The sequence below is a fragment of the Alnus glutinosa genome, chromosome 10 (genome assembly GCF_958979055.1).
Source record: "Alnus glutinosa chromosome 10, dhAlnGlut1.1, whole genome shotgun sequence".
NCBI lineage: Eukaryota > Viridiplantae > Streptophyta > Magnoliopsida > Fagales > Betulaceae > Alnus > Alnus glutinosa.
This window is the reverse complement of record NC_084895.1, coordinates 1,008,142-1,020,379: the sequence shown is the minus strand read 5'-3', so window position 1 is coordinate 1,020,379 and position 12,238 is coordinate 1,008,142.

The window sequence follows — 12,238 nt, the reverse complement described above, 5'->3', positions numbered from 1 at the left end:
AGTGATTATATTGTGAATGGCCCCCTAGTTAAAGGCATAAATCGGCCAATTTTTTAAAAGGGAAATCAGGTCATTTTTTATATTATTGATTTTCATATTAACTGGATAGTTAAGAGAAGAGAAATAAACACATACATAATAATTTCATTTTTTTTACTTCAAAAAAAAATTAATAATAATAATTTCTTTTTTTTTTTGCTATGTTTCTTTTATTCATTTATTGATTGATCACATTTAACCATTTTTTATGTAAAAATATTATTATAAAACGGGAAAGAAAAAAATTATGTCCTTAATTTCCATTTTTACTTCTAAAGGTACTTTTTTTTATGGGAAAAGTTCACATACCCACTCAAACTACCAAACAAATTTCAATGTCCTCTCCCCCATGACACGTATACTCTTATTAAAATAATAAAAAAAATCTAATCATTTTTTTAAAAACAAATAAATAACTAAAATAAAAAAAAACCCAAAACAGACGTTCCCCATCATAATTCATATCACACTTCACATTCATAAATCAATTCACAATAATGTTATTGGCATAATTTTCAACATATTCGAAACTATTTAAATCATCTAAAACATATATTTTTAATATAACGTCGGTTCGATAAGAAAAACACATATTATTTACATTTCAATAAACTACATAAAAATAGTATTTTGCTTAGTGAGTAAAATACTCACCTTGATTGTGCGGATTTAAACACTAGGTCTCCTAGACACCACCTTCCAATGTATCACTGTGGAATAAAACATTGCACTATTTAGCACTTTAAATAATTAAGACCATAATTAGCACTTGAATTGCTCAAGGATAAACTGCTGGAAAACTTATAATATTTTTAAGAGTTCCAAACGTCTAGCCACAAATCTTATACACTAACTAAAACTCAAACAATACTAACCCAAAGTATTTACTAAGTGTTACATATTAAAATCACTATCTAACTATTTACTCATAATATTAATTACTAACCCACAATTAATTTCACTAACCCATAAATTATTTTCACTAATACTTTTATATTAACATTAACCCTAAAATTATATTCACTAATCTTTTTACAATAATTACTAACTTATCAACATAAATCATTAACACATTTAAAATAACATTAACCTATAACAAAATCTCAAAGTTAACTTCGCAAATACTATTTAAACTAAATACCCATAATTATTTATCTTTACTAACATTAGAACATAACCCATAAATATTTATTTTTTACAAAACTCATAACTAATTTGGAATTAATCATCACTATAACCACAATTAATCCACAAATTAACAATCTAAGTTTTAAAACACTGAAAAACCCAAAATTAATTTAACCCATCAAATTAGGGTTTCTAATCTTGAATCCAAATCACCAAAACACTACCACAATCATAATATTATTAACCCAATAACATTTAATAATGGTTAATCACATGAAAACACCACTAAAATTAAATACCCAAAAGTTTGAGGAAAACTTACCAAAATCTTATATATATATATATATATATATATATATATATATATATAAAAGCCGAGTTTTTCCTTAGAATGACATAGAATAGTGACACGTGGCATGAACCCATACTTTTTAGTGACTGAACCGGTCTTTTAAATAAAATTAAACCGGTCTATTTAATCTCTCTCTCTTTCTCTCTCTCTCTCTCTCTATTAATGATACAAATAGTCTCTCTCTCAATTAATGATATGAGTATGACCTTTTGGTATTTTTATATTTTTGGTTGAAATCTAAATATAACCGGTCAATTTAATTTCTATCTCTCTCTATTAATGATACAAGTAGCATCTTTCTCTCAATTAATGATATAAGTATAACTCTTTGGTATTTTTATATTTTTGGTTGAAATCTAAATATGTTTCCATTTTGTTTGTGAATGTTTATGAGATTTTTTTTTTTATTCATTTGTTTTTTCGAATGTTCAGAATTATATAGGATTGAAATATAATAGGTCTCACACCAACATTAAAAAAAATTCCTACTAATTTTCTATTTTATATTTTGATAATCAAAATCGTGGTTTTCTTCTTGCTATTTTTCTTCTTCATACTTATTTTAATTCTAAACTACACCTATGAGAAAAAATATTTTAACATGTTTTAATTTATATGAATTAAACTAAAAATAAGGGTCTTATGTATTAATTCATTTAAATGTTTTATATACCATATATATATAAAAGCCGAGTTCCAACTTAGAGTTGGCCTAGAATTAGGACACGTGACATGAATCCATACTTTTTAAATATTGAACCGGCCATTTGAGTAAAAAACTGATAATTTAAGTAAAACTAAACCGATCTGTGTATTTCAAGTAAAATAAATTGTGCATTTAATATCACTAATTAACTATCTTATATTGAATAAAAAATGAATAGAAACGTCAATTTTTTTTTTGTCATTAAATCCTCACTAATTTCTACCTATTTCTCTTCCTTTAAGTAAAATCTTTTACTCTAACACCGCTTCTCCTCCTACTAAATGTCCGTTACAAACTAAACCTCAAAGAGTCAAATGTCAGTTTTTTTTTTTCTTTGGGAAATGTCAAAAGTCACTCCAATATCTCTCACTTTCTCAAATAAATATATGGAGAAGTAATGGTTTGTGGCTATGCAAAACTGCAATGTTGTTTACATTACCGGAGAGTGATGCTCAAAGCAAAGAGAGCGAAGTTTTTGCTATTGTTGGAACCTTTTTGTTTGTAATATTGTTATAGCTTTTTTTCTTTTTCTTTTTCTTTTTTTTTTTTTTTTTTTTTAATTTGCCTTTCAAGTTTGTCAAGGTTGTGTTCAATAGAATTGTAAATAATATGTTTGTATTTATTTTATGTGCTTCAGTTTTTCTGATTTGATTTTCTATCCTTATTTTTGCATTGATAATTTTTATATATATATATATATATATATATATATATATATATATATATATATATATATATATATATATATATATATATATATTTTGTTTTGAGTACGAGGTATGATATTTTTTAATTTACGTTGTTCACTGTTTTTTTTTTCCTGTATAATGCACATTGTTAACGTGCTTAATTGATAGACAATATTGATTTTCAAGGTTTATTATGAACCGGAAAAGTATATGAAAAAGAAAACTCTAATTTATTATTTATTTTTTATGTAATTAATATATTATTTTTCATTCAAATTGCTTATTTTATCTTTTGTAAATTTTACACTAAATTCAAGAAAATGATGGTAAGAGAGAGTTTCCTATGATTGTTTTTTGTACGGGGTATGATGATTTTTTAGCGTATTATGTTTATTGAGTAGTTTTTTATTACTTTGTGTAATACAAAAAAGATAATACTATTATATGGACATAAATTTCCTACAAACCGGTTTGTAGGAAATTTCTTACAATCCATATATAAGATTGACATGTGTCATTTGGCATGTGAGAATCATATGTTATTTAAATAGCATGTACGAACATAGCATTAATAAAAAAACATGAGCTTCTCACATGTTTAAAGGATACGTGTCTTTTTTAATTGTGAGTCGTAGAAAATTTCCTATAAACCAGCTTATAAGAAATTTTTGTCCCTATTATATTATATTTTGTTTTATTTTGTATTCATAAAAAAATATTTTGTTTAGTTTGTTAGATTAATTTTTTTAAATGTTTATAATTAATTGGGTTTTGTTTTTATTTAAATATAATGGGCATCACACTAACAGTATCATAAATTCATGCTAATTTTTTATTAATGCTTTGGTAATTAGACTAAACCATGTTTTCTTCTTGCTATTTTTTTTTTCTTTATACTTATTTTTCGTTATAAACTATTCATATGGGCACAAATATTTTACCATGTATTAATTTATATGGATTAAACTAAAATTAAGTGTCTTATTTTTTAGTTATTTTGAATGTTTTAAGGAATATTTGTGTTTTCGTTTGTATGATTTACTCGAGTTTCAGCCATTTTGTTTAGTTTGCTATGCATTTTTTTTAGAATGTTTAAAATTATATGATTTTTATTTGTATCAAAATGTAATATGTATCATACCAATAATATTAGAGACTCCTGCTATTTTGTTTTATTAATACTTTGATAATCATAATCTACAGGTTTTCTTATTGCCTTTTTTTTTTTTTTTTTTTCTTTCTTTATACTTTTTTTTTTTTTTGAACTACTGATATGGGAACAAAGATTTTAATATGTTTTAATTTATATGGATTAAAAAAAAAATTAAGGGTCTTATTTTTTAATATATTTGAATTTTTTATTTTTTTTAGTATGATTCACTCAAAAAAAAAAAAAATTGAAGTGTTTTTTCTGCTTTTGAAAGCAAAATAAGGTAAAAAAATTATTTGATTAAGCATTAAACGTGATGTCAGATGATTTATTTGATTCATTAAATGTTGAGTAAAAAAAATTTGTTTTATTTTGTAGGATTTGGCTTAGGTGCTGTAAAAAAAAATTGCATCACCATCTTGACCATTGAAAAAACTACAGCACCTACGCTATAATATTTGAAATTTAGATTTTCTTTTTGCTATTTTTTTTATACTTTTCGTTATAAACTACACCTATATAAACAAATATTTTAAAAAGTTTTTGTTTTTTTTGGGTTAAAATAAAATTAAGGGTCTTAACCTTTATTGTTTTTTTATTGAAAGATGTGTGATAATTTTTATTTTTTTTTACAAGCATTTTTTAGGCTATAATAAAAAGTACGATGAAGATATGCTTAAATTCTGAAACTAAATTATAATAAAAAATCCCGCGCATAGTACATTATGAGCTAGTTTCATTAAACCAAAACTCATAATTTGGGTAGCTTTAAGCAAGTTTCAAGTAACCCATTATCTAAAAAAACACTAGATTAAACTTACATTTCAAGATTTTAACTCGAAATTACAAAATCGTGAATTTAGTATTTTACCTTCAAACGATCGGTGAAAACGTAGATCCTTACGCGCAAGGGTCAGGCGGCCCTTCACTATGTCATACATGTGGGGCGCAAGTCGCCTCACATCTTTAGTTTATTTATTTGTTTTGATTCTTTTGACTTTTCTTATTTCTTTTCTGATTCTTCTTTTTCTTTTTTCTTTTGCTATTATTTCTATTTTCTCTTTCTTTCTTTTCTATTTTCTTTTCTTTTATATTTTCGTTTAGACTTTAAAAATATTCATCTTCATTTTTAATGACACTAAATAAATTTTAATCAATTATTTACTCAAATTTTATATTTTAATTACTACGAAATGTCTCGGACATTACAATTTGAATCTCACTTCGAACGTTCATGACTAGGATTTCATTGATCATTCGATTCCAACTCATGTTCGGTCCAACAGAAAAATCCTTTAAAAGGTCCAAGCCCTCACACTATACCAAATGGGAACCAACCCTAAGATCCTTAAGTCATAATTAGAACATACTTAACTCTAATTAATGTTCGAGTATTACATAAAGTGACTTGAATTTTTTTCTTTACTGTAAAAAATTTGGAAAATTCTAAGAATAAAATACTTTAGTTTGAAGAAAGAGGAGGACACTACCCAAAGAACTTCTTTTACCATTCCCTATTTCTTTCCTGGCAAACTCTCTTAGCATTTTTGGTGAGTTTTCTTTAAAAGTTTGAGAAAACTCGAAAAATGGCCATTTAACAAGCTCTCGACTCTATCTCAAATTTAACTTTTGTCAAACAAGCTCTCAAAATATCAAGAGCCAAAAAGTGAGAGCTATTTAATTTTTTAAGATTATATATTCATTTCCCTTCTCTCTTTCATCTACCAAGAACAAAGAAATAATTAAAAAAATAATATTTAACTAAAATAAAGCAAGATGTAGAGAGTTTGATGATTGGTTCCTTTTAAAAGTGGCTCTCCAATTAGAAAATGTAGGTTTTTCTCCTCAATTTTAACTTTTGTTTGAAAAGCTTACTAGGAATGCTCTAAAAGCATTTACACTTGGCTAGCCAAATGTTATTTTGTCTACCCGAAATACAAATTTTGAAGAAAAATTACATACATTCAACTAGCTACTTTAACAAAAAAATTTGGTGCGTTTGGGAATTAAATTTTTTGAACTTAGAATAGAATTCTGATTCATTGCGCGAATTTTGAAATTTGACTTTGTGAGATAAAATTTGAAAAAGTTAAATAAAATATAATTTATTTTTGAAAAAAGTAGAGATGAATAGAGAAGAATTCTGATTCAACTCTGTTGTTTTTTGAACTTAGAATAGAATTCTGATTCATTGCGCGAATTTTGAAATTTGACTTTGTGAGATAAAATTTGAAAAAGTTAAATAAAATATAATTTATTTTTTAAAAAAGTAGAGATGAATAGAGAAGAATTCTGATTCAACTCTGTTGGCAAACAGACCAGAGTGCTCAATAAATTTGGTGAGTATTTTACACTCACCAAGTGTTAAAAAAACATTTTTTTTTTATTATTCTATCTGGAGGGCCTACTTTTCGATGGTACAATAAAAATTCCCATGAACGACTATCAGTTCAAGGAAATTAGGACATTATTGGAGGGCCTACTTATAGACGGGCATATAATTGAATTTTTCATGAATGATTATCAGGCCACATCGTTCAAGGAAATTTGTGACTATTGGAGGGCCTACTTACCGATGGGCTTTTGATAAATCATCCACCGAAGTTGCCAGAAGGCCCAACGGCCCATTACTGAATGGGCCTAAAAAGGCCGACAATCCATAACTAAAGGAACTGAATGTTCAATGGCATGCGGTCCAGACAACCAATAAGGATTCGAGTGCACTCTTGTCAAGGTACAATTCCCAACACCCAATTCCCTCACTCCGCCAGCTTAGTAAACGGTTTGATCACGCCATGCACTCTCATAACAAACTTGAGGAAGGAATCGTCACGTCAATAACATATTACTGACGAGATGTGACGACCCATTTTTTTATTTTTTTTTATACAAACATAAAACAAGTCGTCACAGTGGCACGACTATTTGTCGCTCAGCCAACATATGGCACATACCCCATAACATGTACCTGATAATCAGAGTTATATCTAACAACAGAAAACATAATGACACTATCATAATTTCAGCGGAATAGCACATCTAAAATTTAACCTGTTAATTATACAAAAGAGCCATACAGATGTCTATCTGTTTAAGGCTTAACATCATTACATCATATAACAAAATAATGGCTTATACAAAAGAATAGGTGACACCAACGTCACAAGTTATATACAAAATATACCAAAAGAGAGGACATCATAGTCCATCCCATTACAACTATCGCTGCGGACCTCAGTCGTAATATCCCAAATAATACGCCATTGGATCGTCATCGAACCCTGGAGTACCTGCAGCCAAATGAGCAGCATCTATACGATTGTGAGGGTTTACCTCATCCATATAGGTGGAATTATGAGCCCACCGTCTTAGCATAAATAAATACACTAAGACCTCATAGGTATATTATTCACTGAGTTTTCACAAAAAACCAACTTTTCTTTTCTAGTCATGCGTACACTATAACAGCCACCAATTTTATAAACTTTTGTTTGAAAACCCCCATAGCTGATATAGCAAACACCAACTAATAGAAAACATTCAAAGCATACTACGCAACTGAGCTTATACGTAAAAGTTCCATTGTTGGAAACAACTACATACATTCTCACCTATTATATTACTTTTGATTTAGTGAGACTTAGAAAACAATGATATTTAAATAATGCAACCATCCGATAGAAATATACATAAGTTATTTTCCATTGAGACTCTTATGCATACTAATACGTTTAGTAAAACTACTCATAGTATAAAAAACATTACTCATAAAAACAATACTATACATGCTCATGCTTATTGTTTATACCTTGGGAATCTAACCCAAGTATAGTGCTTCAAAAGGAATCTAACCCAAGTAAGTATCTCGTGAATACTTCAAGGGAATTTAAACCAAGAAAGTACTAGTACCTCAAGAGAATCTAATCTAAGTAAGCACCTCATGAGAATCTAACTCATGGTTGACAGGTTGAGGACCTTAAGGGAATCTAACCCAAGTAAGTACCTCGTGAATACCTCAAGGGAATCTAACCCAAGTAGGGATTTCATGGGAATCTAATCCATGTATAATTTTCGGTGGGCTATGAATCTCACTTCGATGCATGTTTAGCGTTCACATGCTTATGCCTCATGCCTTAAATCAGTACATTTCATTTCATGAATTATGCTTATAACACATGTTTTCTTTATAAAATATAAACAGTTCAACATGTCATTTCTTAAACAACTTGCATAACTTAAATCTCCAACCCTAGCAGGCAATAAAACACTTCAAATCATATCTCAAAACATCAAATATATTTCTTACTCATATCTCAAATCATCTTGAATCACATAAACATTATTGTCATATTTCAACATAATTAAAACTACTCAAATCATCCAAAACATATATTTCAACATACAGTCGGTTCGGCTTTATAAAACACATATATTTTACAATTCTATAATATACGAAAATAGTAGTTTCTCAGTGAATAGAATACTCACCTTGAATTGCTCGTACTCTTGATTCCAACTGTAACGACCCACCCCCAATGACACAATATTGTCCGCTTTTGGCTCCCCATACCAGACTTCCCAGGAGGTCACCCATCCTGGGATTGCTATCGCAAAAGCACGCTTAACTGCGGAGTTCTGATAAGTTCATGACCATCACGGCTTTAAAACGCGTTGTGTTATAAATGATACATTTATACATATAAGCACATCCTCATTCTCAGGCGATGTGGGACGTCACAATCACCCCCTCTTTGGACCCAGCGTCCCCGCTGGCGTCCCTCATTGGGCTTGTGCACGCTCCCACCATCTCAGGCTGGGCAATGGCTCTGATACCATTTGTAACGACCTACCCCCAATGACACAATATTGTCCGCTTTTGGCTCCCTATACCAGACTTCCCAGGAGGTCACCCATCCTGGGATTGCTATCGCAAAAGCACGCTTAACTGCGGAGTTCTGATAGGTTCATGACCATCACGGCTTTAAAACGCGTTGTGTCATAAATGGTACATTTATACATATAAGCACATCCTCATTCCCAGGCGATGTGGGACGTCACACCAACAATCCTAGGTTCGACCCGCAAAGTGCCACTATAATTACTACACAATGCACCGTTTAGCTATTTAATCAACAACTATAACAATTAGCACTTTGAATCGCTCAAAGGCTACGACACGAATTTCCCGCTAATTAACTAAACCTATACATGGAAATATTCTTAAATTTGCAATTAAAATTTTTCAATTTATACAAATTATTATTTTTATGACCTAATCCCATGAATGCCTATTTTTCATGAAATCCATAGATGATTTGAAATTATTTAACACTTTCAATGCATTTAATATATTAATTCACAATCTATGTTTTAAACACTTCAAAACCCTCAAATTAATTTAACTCATCAAATTATGACTTCTCAAACTTAACCCATAATTATAAAATACTACCATAATCACAATATCATTAACCCACAGTATTTACTAAGGGTTAATCTCCTAAAATACAACTAAAATCAAATAACTAAAAGTTAAGGTTTGAGGAAAACTCACCACAAGATCACCAAACCAGAACTCAAAGTTTGGGTAGCCTCAAGCAAATACCAACAAGCCAAAATACCTAAAGAACATAGATGATTAAATTTAGGGTTAAATACATATTTGCCCCCTGTGCTTTACGACCTTTATTTTTTGCCCTCTCAGTTTCATTTTTTTTTTATCAAATTTGGTACCTGTGGTATATGAAAAGACGGAAATGGTACCTCCGTCTGATTTCCCGTCCAAAACTAACGTCCACCCACGACATTTTCTGTCATGTTGTTGTCTGGATGTTGTTGGAAACGATGTGTAAAGAATTGGATTCTGGGCTTCAAATTTTTAGGTACCCAATGACGTGGGTGGACGTTAGTTTTGGATGGGAAATCAGACGGAGGTACCATTTCCGTCTTTTCATATACCACAGGTACCAAATTTGATAAAAAGTGAAACTGAGGGGGCAAAAAATAAAGGTCGTAAAGCACATGGGGCAAATATGTATTTAATCCTTACATTTATTTATAAGATTTTACCCAAAAATTACAAAACCGTGAGTTTAATGTTTTACCTCAAAGCGAACGGTAGGAATGTAGATTCAAGTGCAAGGATCACGTTACCGAAGACGGATTGAAGATCAGACCGTTGCATCTTTGTCGATCGTAGTTTTTCTACAAAAGAAAACTCCCCCTTTTTACCCATTTTCTCACGGGTCTGATGGAAAAGGAGACTTCCTTTTCCTTTTTTTTTTTTTTTTTTTTTTTTTCACTTTTGTCTTTTTTTTTTTTTTTTCTTCTTTTTCTTTTAGAAGGGCCACATGGCCCTTCTTGTTTAGTGGTGGGGCGCAGGTCTTGCGCCCTGCGCCTCACCACTTCTTTATATATATATATATATATATATATATATATATATATATATATATATAATTTTTTATATTTTCTTTTATATATATTATATTTAATTACTTATTTTCTTTTATTTTCTATTTTCTTATTTAAGTTCTTTAATTCTTTTTTTTTTTGTAATTTATTTTCTTTGAACCTAAAAATATTCTCTTGCATTTTAAAGACACTAATTTAATTTAAATTATTTATTTACTATAATTTCGTGTTTTAATTATTACAAAATGTCTTAGACATTACACGAGAATTCCTAAAACCTTGAGAAGTAAGACGGGGTGACGACCTATAAATGGATATAAGAGGGCCTTTTCTCAGGTGAACCCTCCAATCTCATTTTTCTCTCGCAGATCCTCTTTCCCATGAGCTGCGTGCAATCACTATGCCAACACTATCATTCCCTCTCATCTTGATAAAAAATTCATTGAAAAAATATATCTAAATTGAATAAGTAAAATAAAAAGTGTAATGTAATTACTTTGAAAACATGGGCATATAATTTTTTTTTTTTTAAAAAATAATAAAAATGAAGACAACATTTGTTGAGCGAATGTGATTCAGGATTCTCTAATTAAAAGAGTCTGTTCGAGAGGATGGGGACATTCCACCTCTTTTTTTTTTTTTTTTTTTTTTGCACCATAAATATGACTAGAATTTGGGTCTTTGTTATCTGCTAATTAAACTTGTCGTTTGGTTGTTTCTTAGGTGTTATTGTTGCCTATTTATCAAGCCAACAAGGGGGGTGGTGCCAAACATAGTGGTGTGGAATGTGGATGGATTGAAAATGAAAATGGTGAAGTCCTCGTTTGGATATTATTTTTTAAGGAGAATTTTACTTATAATTTTTTATTTTTTATCTTTTTTTTTTTAAAAAAAAAATTAAGCTTTAAAAAGTGTTAATTTAAGGTATTCATCTTTCAATTTATTTTTTTTTTCAATTTCAACACTTTGTTAGAATTTTTTGTTAAATCTTGTCAAAATTCTCAATACATCCCTTTTTTTTTTTGAAAAAAAAAAAAAAAAATATAGGATTTAGGTATTTGTCAGAATTTAACGGAATTTGTAAAAGTAACATTGCTTGAATTTTTGAAAAATTGTATAATTTTTTTTTAAAAAAATAAACACATGGGTACGTATTTTGAGAATTTTGACGTGATTTAACAGAAAATTCTAATGAAATATTAAAACTGAAAAAAAAAAATTGAAAAATGAATACTTTAAATTAACATTTTTAAAGTTTAAGTACATTTTTTTCAAGAGTAATAAAAGGATCCAAGGTTATAAATAAAGTTTTCCTTATTTTTTTATGAACCCTGAAAACTTTTATTTTTCTTTTTCTTCCGACGATTTTACAAACGGAGCCTTAGCGGATGATGCTACGATAGTGGCATGTGCTTCTTTTTTTTTCTTTTCCCGCCTTCAAAGAGTTGGGAAAATTCTAAGAACAAAATACTATACTTTAGTACGAGGATATAAAAAGGACACAGCACAAATGAATATCTTTTACTTTTGATGAGCAGTAATGCTTGTACTATATAGATTCGTAGGTTCAAAGCTCTTTCCTTTCCACCTAAGAAACCCCATTCCTCTCTCCTAAATATATACCCATGGCCTGTCCCTGTTCTAAACTTCTGAAGCTTCCAAGTGAATTGGGTTTTCTTTTCTTATCATCGATCACTGATATTGGCTGCATATCTTTTACTTTTTTGATAACTCATAGCTATAGGTTCAAAGCTCTTTCC